The 6,978-nt window shown below is 30.5% G+C and overlaps 1 protein-coding gene across 1 annotated transcript in view; it reads right to left on the bottom strand.

The window, feature by feature from the left end:
- LOC145256295 (uncharacterized) overlaps window positions 1–6,707 on the bottom strand; it is a 35,565-nt gene extending 28,858 nt beyond the window's left edge. Inside the window, exon 1 of the mRNA XM_080115013.1 lies at window positions 6,514–6,707. The gene's annotated coding sequence lies outside the window, so the exon portion shown is untranslated. The remainder of the gene's footprint in view (window positions 1–6,513) is intronic.
- Window positions 6,708–6,978: the final 271 nt, after the last annotated feature.

The following is a 6,978-nucleotide window of genomic DNA, read 5'->3' on the forward strand; positions in this document are numbered from 1 at the left end:
TATATATATATATATAAGAGAGAGCGAAAGAATAAGGTAAGATGATAAAGAGTACATTTACATTGAAACTTTATTACATTATCGAGAGATAAGTGGACAATCTCTTGAGGCCTTGGTATTTCGAAGCTAAATGCTTCTCTTTAGAAGAGGGGAAAAACTGACATTAAATGTAAATACAAAACAACACCGACTTTGTAAGCATTATAATTAGTAAATGAGATTTTTTTTAGGTGATAATTGGAAAAAAAACATAGGGACAAAGGAGAGAAGATACAGAAAAAGAAATAATAAAGCTTTAAATAGCACATAAAACAATATATAAGAAAATAGTGTAATTGTTTTAATTTATAAAAATATTTAAAAATTCCAAAATATTTTTTTTATATTCAATTTTAAAAAGTGAAAAATATTTTTCTTTAATTTAATAAAATTCTGATGAAAGAAAATAGAGATAAAGCAGGGCAAACTTAGTGCAGAAGTAGTAAGCAAAGAGAGAAGGAGAAAATAAATTTAAAATGTAAATCAACTCAAGTTCTTGCAGTTTTGACCCGGATCCTCGGGATTTTCCGTCAGTAATCGCTCGGGCTCGACCGGTAATCACCGGATTAAGCCAAGCTAAGTTACAGACACAGACGAATTTCAAAACAAACAATAAAATACAATAAATAAATAACAAATATTTACCGTATATTTACGAATATATTTTTTTTTTCAAGAAAAGTTGCATCAGCTATATGGAAAACTAAATAAGATATCGATATTTAGATAATATTGTGCATATGTATCTATATTATTTTAGATGCTCTTGCAGTAGTTGACGCACGTCGGTTTCTACGGTTCACTTTTTTCTCGAAAACGACTTTTGCATAGACTTACGGTGCAAAGAGTTTAGGATTATCATTCGATGCAAAGTTTAGGATGAGTAGCAATTAACCAATACCACATGTACTCTAGAAGCTTTCTCAGAAACTATTAGTCTGATCTGGCTAAAATTTTGTATGGACCATTATCATGATAAGGTGTAGCGAACTACGTAATATGGTGCCCGTTTTGTTGCACAATTAGGGTCTTATGGGGTTTTGTAATTAATGTAAAAATGAGCATAAATTTAACCATTTTCAACGATCATAAAGCACTCATTCTAAGTAAGCAGGATATAACATGTGCCCGTTTTTACTAAAATGTTTGTGTATATGTGTGTATGTCTAACTGTGTGTCGCCTTTCTCGATAAAATTAAATGGGTCGGAAAACTACTTGATTACCAAGAAAGTTAAAAGTTTATTTCTACAACTCTCGCTTCTATCACTGACTTTATCTCCCTCTTTTGTTAACCGCCAAAAGCTAAACAAAACTATTATTACAAGCAATATAAACAATGAGAATATCTCCCCAAATAGCAATATTATTTAAATAATAGGCTGAGAGGAAGAGCATAACAAAAGAGAGAGATGGATATATAGCGAGCAAGTAAAAAAACAATTTAATTTCGTCTGAATTTTATTTTTTATTACACTAAATTAATTACTACTTCCGCGATAAAAATGGAAAAGAACGTATCATATATTGATATATCGGCAGATACGGAGTCTCAAAGAGTAATAAATATTAGCAGGAAATTCCACGGAATGGGAAATAAATTGAATCAACAAATATGTTTTGATAAAGCTAATATGTTTAGTCGTGTGCAAACCACTCCGTCGGTTTTCTGTATTAATTTAATGTAAAATGATCACCCACTTTACAACCAGTCAGTCTCAAAGCAATTCACGTCATTCTCCAGATCATTCAAGTTGTTTTTGAAGAATTCCAGTTATTTTTTAAGCATTCAAGTCATTCTTAAGCTCATTCAATTCATCCTTAAGTTCATTAAAGTCATTTACTTTTTATTTATTTAAGTCATTTTAGCCCATTTTTCGGTCATTTTAGTTTATCTTTAAGAATTTCATGTCAATCCTATATTCACGCATTCATTCATTACACGAGAGCATGCGACTAATGGCTATCGGCTTGTTTTCTGTATAGCGCCAATTCTTTTTGGATAGAAAAACTAATAACACGCGGCAAATTGAGTTCATTAACATTTCTATAAAAAATGTCCATTGTATATCAATGAAAACGTGTCCCCGGAAAACACGACCCCGGAAAACTCGTTCCCTTTTACTAAGTAGGAAAACATTTTATGACCGTTTTTGAAGAAGATAATTTCTTTAAAAGAGAATACACATCCCATAATATTAAAAAAATATATTTTATTTGCTTACTGTTGTTTCAAAAAAATTCAATTAATTTTTCTTAGTTTTCGTTTTCTACCTAACTTTGAAAGTGTTTGGTGTTTCAACTTATTTTAAAGGGTGTATTTAGTTTAAAAAAGTAATGTCGAGTGTTACTATGAACAAAAAATGTCCGACATGGAAGGATCACGTCTTAGTAGTCTCGATAATTACTTAAAAATAGAAAATTAAAGAAAATACTGAGATAGATATAGTTTTAAAACGAGTCTTCCCCCCCCCAAAAAAAAAATTTTTTTTTTATAGTTTTAGGTAATTCACATCCCATAATATTTAAAAATATTTTTACTTGTTTACTGCTTTAAAAAAAATTATCTGATTTTTCTAAGTTTTCGTTTTCTACCTAGCTTTGTAAGTTTTCGGTGTTTAAACTTATTTTAAAGAGTTTATTTAGTTAAAAAAATGACAAGTAATGTCGCATTCGACATTACTTAGTAAATAATATTGAACAAAAACTGTCCGATAATTCAAGAAAATACTGAGGTAGATATAGTTTTAAAACGAGCCCTTCCCCTCCAAAAGAAAATAATTTTTTATATTTTCAAGCTACCAGAAGTGGATACGGTTGATTATGAAACGAAACTGAACGGAAAACACGAAAAACGAAACCATATATTTATGAAAAAAATACTTTAGTTTTTAACATATCTTGTGTTATTACGAAACAAGCAAATCGAAAGAAAACGCTTTGTGTATTATCAAATAATAAAACAAATATTTTATTTAGAAAAAATGGTGCTTCACGGGAAACGTGAACCCTGCATAAACGGTGTTTTTATTTAATGATTGCTCCTCCAAAGCGCATGCGCAAAAGGTTATCTTTGGTTTATTTAATCACGAAAACTTTTTGAAGATATTATTTGAGGCCAAAAACGGGGGGGGGGGCAAAAGCATTATTTGAATATATATAGAAAAATAATTTAACAAAAAATAATATTAGTGGAGAAAATAATAAAAAAAATAAAATAAAATGAAATAAAACTAAAATAAAAACAAGCACTAAATAAAAGTATGAATCAAATTCACACAAAAAAAAATCACAAAAATAAAATAAATACACGCGCGATTAAATATAAAGTCTGAGATATATACGAAGAAAGTGAAAGAAAACGCTTTGAGGGAGCAGTCATTAAATAAAAACACCATTTATGCACGGTCCACGTTCCCCGTGAATTACCTAAAAATTAATTTAGTGTTAACACATGCTTGTTCATGAAACAGTACTTCTGCAGTATGCGCACCGCGGCCATCTTTTCTTGGCGTGTTTCACTAAACTGTCGCCATGTGGCGCGTCTCTGTCAAAAACATTTAAATTATTTTTTTGTTTTTGTTGACCCTTCAAAGTTGCTTTAATTCAAAAAGATGTTTCATTTAATTATTTATTTGTTCGAAAAAAACACCTATTTTACTTTATAAAAATCTAATGTTATTTTTATTACAAAATTGTTTTTTATTAAATTATATTTCTTTATGCAAACTCTTAAATAAATGCTTTTACAATTATATATTGATACATTTTTATACAATAATTTTTTGTTTTCAAATATTTTTCTGTTCGGAAAAAATCTTATTTGTTACTTATTAGCTGCGTTATTTGACCAAGAAGAAATTAGAGTTATCGCCCCCTAACAATAGCCGCCGTCTGCATACTGCACAATTGCTCCCGAAATGACTTTTAAACGATACCCTCCCCTCCCCATGTTAAGAATGGCTTTCGAAATAATAACGTTATTATTTCAGCGCAGTACCAAAATTATATAAGACCGTGTTTTCTTTTTGTTGTTTTGTAATAACACAACAATTATTTAAACTGAATTAATTCTTCTAAATAAAATAATTGTTTTCTTTGATAATATGTGTTTTCTTTCTTTTATTTTTGTATTGTAATAACACAAAACGTGTTAAACTAGAGTCTTTTTTTTAAATAAATATTTGGTTTCGTTTTTCGTGTATTGACTCCGTGATCGAGTTTATTTTTTTAAAGCAAAAGTTAAAAATATTTTTTTTTAAATATTATGGAGGTACATAGTCTCTTTTAAAAACAATATCTCCTTCAAAAATGGTCATAAAATGTGTGTTTCAATCGAATATTTGTTCAATAAGGGACCAGTTTTCCTTCATGGCAAAAAGGGGGGAGGTCCGGGTACGAGTTTTCCGGGTACGAGTTTTCCTAGTACGAGTTTTCCAGGTACGGGTTTTCCGGGAACGAGTTTTCCGAGCACCATTATAAATATAGGACTGACTCAAATGAGATAAATAAATTAATGCTAATAAATACAAACAAAAAGTAATACTGTGCTACATAGTTCAATACCAATAATAAAATTACGCTGTAAGAGAAAATCTTTAATTTACTTCTTCATTCCAATAATGCTAGGCAGACAATCTTTTTTGCCCTGTTTTTCTCCAATGTTCCCTTTTGTTCGTATTCAGAAAGAAGCTGCATTAAAGTGAGGTTTCTCTCATATTCATGTCCAAGGTGCCAAGTTCGTCTTTTAAAGCCAAATCTCGGGAAATTGGTTTTTTTTTTCTTTTTTTTTTTTATTAAAGCGGTTTAGCCTCCAAAAGTTGTATTTGACCTTTTCTCAAAGCGTAACGATTAACTAAAAAAAGACACAATCGGAATTGTTCATACTGAAGCATTTTCTCCTCGGTATTGACAACATTGTCTGAACGTATTTTATGGTGATTATTTAATTAAAAAAAAAACCGCTTTCGATTATTTTATGCGATATGACAAGAACTGAAATGCTTGAATAATTTTCAAGAATGTTTTGTATTTTTATATGCATTTTTAAATACGTCTTTTTTATTTCCAACAGCTCTTCTTCATAAACAGACCTAGAAAAAAAAACAGTCTCTAAACCAGAGGTCACATATTGCTGAATTTTCAGAGCTACACGGACCCAATTTTATTTTTAAATGTCTCAGACATATTTTATAATGTTTTGTTAATTAACTTAGCTTTTTATTAAAACTACTTCTCGAAAATCTCATTCTTTTAAAATCATTCCTTGAACAAAAAAGAAAAACCGCCACACTATTTTCACACATTTCAATTTTGAAACAGTTGTTCTTTAAATTCTGACAATTTCTATATTTTCTCTGCGGGCCCAATTAAAGACTTCTGGGCGTGCTCTGGCCTGCGGGTCGTAGTTTAGAGACCCCAACACCAAACCAATACACACAGCAGTGTCTGCTAAGCTTCGGCCCTAATCGCATCGCCGCAATTACTCTGTACTTTTACACATATTTTAAGGAATGTGCTTCAACGAACTTTCTGTACATATATCATCGCAACGTGAATATCCGACTTAGTTTTACTAGTTCAAACAGAGCTCAATGGGCGACCCGACCGGTCAAATTTTCGTAGTATTTTCTAACCTCGACGAAAAACAAAATAAACAAAAATCGATTCTGTCTATACTCTGAAATCCCACCAAAAAATCAACTGTAATGGTTCCATCGGTAAATGGCGGCAGGTGGCAGTTATATACGTGATGTTTGGAAAAATGACATAAGATTATAAAAAAATATACAAAATACTTTTAGAAACCGAGCCAATATATTTCAAGGTAATATATATTGAGTGGGTTTTTAACAAGATTTTGCATTTTTTTTATAATGTAAGTCATTTTTCTAAACTTCACGTATTTAACAGTCAACTGCCGCCATTTGTATTGTTCACATATATCGATAAAAACTGTATGTTTTTCCTACCGAATAAACCTTTTAAATTGAGTAAAACAATTAAAAACTTTTCCAGGTAGGTAGAAGAGTAACTTATCTTGCCTTTAATAACATTTATTTGTTATATATTTTTTTTAATTTTCAACCACTGTTTTGTATGTCTGCGGGTTGTAATACAAACCCGATGTTAGCACACATCCCTGTCCTACAACAGAAGAAAAAAACATTATTTTTAAGGAAAACGCCTCCCAAAAACTTCATAAACATGTACCCTCGCAACGTGAATACCCGATTATTTTTACCAGTTCAAACAGAGCTCAATGGATGACTCGACATGTTATAATTTTATAGTATTTTCCAAACTCGACCAAACAAAAGAAAAAAAATCGATTTGATCTATACTCTGAAATTCCGCCAAAAAGTAAACTATAATTGTTCAAACGTGCTGTGATTATAAACAATCGTTAAAAGAGAGATTTTAGCACACGCCCTGTCGAACAAAAGAAGAAAAAAACGTAAACAAAAAGTCCTTACCTGACTTTATCCTAATATAAAGTTAAAAGCTTGTTTGGTTTGTTTATTTATTATTATAATTATTATTTTTTTTTTGTTTTGTAAATTATTTGTTCTTCATAAACTGGAGGTCGAACAAAACCTGACGAAAGTCTCCGATATTTGTGGGTTTTTTTGTTTTGTTTTGTTTTTTTTAATTTTTATTAAAATCAGGCATTCAACTGTGAAAAGGTTGCATTTACTTCCTGGATTAAACGTTTCTGATTGACTGATATTTATAGAGCGTAACTGAGGTAGCAGTCAGGTCTGTTTAGTGGCACGCAGCGTAAACCTGACTGTCTGCTTCGTAAGACGCAAATGTCAAGTCTAAAATTTTGTGAAATATTATAAGAAGTTAAACTAGTTTTATTCATAAACATGAATATAAAACAATACGAAAACTATATATCTATAAACGGTAGAAGGTGTGAGGACAATTCTTAACCT

This window comes from Euprymna scolopes, chromosome 32, assembly GCF_053919585.1.
Source record: "Euprymna scolopes isolate OS-2025 chromosome 32, ASM5391958v1, whole genome shotgun sequence".
Classification (NCBI taxonomy): domain Eukaryota; kingdom Metazoa; phylum Mollusca; class Cephalopoda; order Sepiida; family Sepiolidae; genus Euprymna; species Euprymna scolopes.